Source organism: Ptiloglossa arizonensis, unplaced genomic scaffold (genome assembly GCF_051014685.1).
Source record: "Ptiloglossa arizonensis isolate GNS036 unplaced genomic scaffold, iyPtiAriz1_principal scaffold0217, whole genome shotgun sequence".
Classification (NCBI taxonomy): Eukaryota; Metazoa; Arthropoda; class Insecta; order Hymenoptera; family Colletidae; genus Ptiloglossa; species Ptiloglossa arizonensis.
Window position 1 is genome coordinate 85,001 of NW_027478587.1, and position 2,500 is coordinate 87,500.

The following is a 2,500-nucleotide window of genomic DNA, read 5'->3' on the forward strand; positions in this document are numbered from 1 at the left end:
ACCGCAGTTGCGGCGGTGTCCGGATCTTCCCCTCGGACCTTGAAAATCCAGGAGAGGGCCACGTGGAGGTGTCGCGCCGGTTCGTACCCATATCCGCAGCAGGTCTCCAAGGTAAAGAGCCTCTAGTCGATAGATTAATGTAGGTAAGGGAAGTCGGCAAATTGGATCCGTAACTTCGGAATAAGGATTGGCTCTGAGGAGCGGGGCGTGTCGGGCTTGGTCGAGAAGTGAGTCTGGCTGACGTGCCGGGCCTGGGCGAGGTGAACGGTATCATTACTGTTACCGGGATCCGATCTCGGTCCCGTGCCTTGGCCTCTCACGGATCTTCCTTGCTGCGGAGCTTCTGTGGCGTTTGACGTCGCGGTCGTTTCTTCGGCCGTCATTCAACACTCAGCTCAGAACTGGCACGGACTAGGGGAATCCGACTGTCTAATTAAAACAAAGCATTGCGATGGCCCCCAAGAGTGTTGACGCAATGTGATTTCTGCCCAGTGCTCTGAATGTCAACGTGAAGAAATTCAAAAAAGCGCGGGTAAACGGCGGGAGTAACTATGACTCTCTTAAAGCCAAATGCCTCGTCATCTAATTAGTGACGCGCATGAATGGATTAACGAGATTCCCTCTGTCCCTATCTACTGGTGGGGAGTAATTCAAGGGCTAGGTCAATGAAGTAGGAATACGGAGACCAGAACCCGGGGTTGCAGGAGCAGGGGTAGAGCATCCCCTGGCTCGCCGAAAGTCCAAAAAATCGTCCTTTACGGCCCAAACACGCTCAAACCGAGCCGGAGCTGGCACCGGCTTCGGCAATGACGAAACCTCCCGATCGGATGCTGCGTACTCCCACCTAGAAACGTCTACAAATGCAAATACAGTGGAAAGAGTGCGCAGCAAGTGAAGGCGCCACGGCGAGTAAAATAATAATAGACCGAACACCCGTCACGCTGAAAAACAGCAAACTCGCCGCTGGCAATCGGGAAAGCAACAGAACTGTGAAGCTATCGAGCGAAAGTTTGGGTTGGGACTCAGGTGAGCCAAGGGTCGATGCTCCCCAGCCCGGCCGTTTTACTCGGGACATGATGCCCGAGGTCATGTTCAAGTTACGTTGCGTACCTCCACGCGGTCCCACTGGAGGTCCCGTTTCAACGGGATCGCTAAACCGAACGTAGCGAAGCAGAGGGGGCAACTGCTGAGGTTTGTCCCCCCCGTGTTTGCCGTGCGGGGCGACCCGTGTCGTCGGAAAGGTGGGTCCTGGGATCTGAGGGGGCCCTGTCCTGCGGGAGAGTGTGCACCCAACACGTACCTTTGGCCACTGCTTCGACTAGACGGGCGGCTAGGCGAGAAAAGCAGCTCTTTGCCTAGTCAATCGGCTTGGAACGACCATGCGTCTCGGCGAGTGGGTTCTATATTGGGCGAGGAAGGGGACCTTGGAGTCCGGGGAGACCCGGTCGGCCTTGGAACGCGGACTATATCCTGGGTAATGTCCTAACCTGGCGGAGCCAGGTTCCATTTGAGGGTCCGAGGAGGCTGGGACATGCAGCGGGATGAAAAGACGAAACTAAATATGGCATCACAAATACAAACCCAAACCACAGACCAACCCGTGGTCGTTCTTGAGATTCTCAAGAGCGACGCGGTAGTAGTAAAGAAGGAGGTCGACGATGCAGGTGCTCCCGGCACGTCGTCCCCAAAAATGAAGAAGAAGGAGGAAGCTGGGGAGGGACAGAAACACGCCTCCCCTAGCAAAGACTCAAGAGGCAAGGCGAAGCCTGCGGGTGACAAGAACCCCGCGCCGCCTTTGCCTAAAAAGCCAAAAGTAGACTCTTAAGGTATGACTCTCTTTGGGGCAGGGGCAGTGACGGTGCACACTGTATGGGCCCGGCGACCCCACCTTCCCGAGCTAGGAGACCAGGCGGTCTGTCGGCCGCTGGACCAGGCTCCATTGTAAGTGGTAGCTTGGAGAGGGAGACTTAGTCTCCAGTTTGGTGAAGAGGTACGTAGTGCCGTTAATCTGGAGGCCTGAAGGTCCTCCGGATCAGTAAATAGGAGGGAGGTTGGGCGGCCGTCAGGTCGCTTGGTCTCCTCAGTAAGTGCACCTACAACCTGGCAAGTCTAATGGCTACGAGTTGGTGACGTTTGGAACCTAGAAATTGGAAAAAAATTTTTTTTTTCTCTTACAAATGGCTAGTAGTAAGGTGCACCGTCACTGCCCCTGCCTTACACCGTCACTGCCCCTGCCTTACACCGTCACTGCCCCTGCCTTAAGAGAGTCATAGTTACTCCCGCCGTTTACCCGCGCTTTTTTGAATTTCTTCACGTTGACATTCAGAGCACTGGGCAGAAATCACATTGCGTCAACACTCTTGGGGGCCATCGCAATGCTTTGTTTTAATTAGACAGTCGGATTCCCCTAGTCCGTGCCAGTTCTGAGCTGAGTGTTGAATGACGGCCGAAGAAACGACCGCGACGTCAAACGCCACAGAAGCTCCGCAGCAAGGAAGAT

General features: G+C 54.9%; 1 pseudogene; it reads left to right on the forward strand.

The window, feature by feature from the left end:
* The window catches only part of LOC143154621 (large subunit ribosomal RNA), a 2,865-nt pseudogene extending 2,193 nt beyond the window's left edge, over window positions 1-672 (forward strand).
* Window positions 673-2,500: the final 1,828 nt, after the last annotated feature.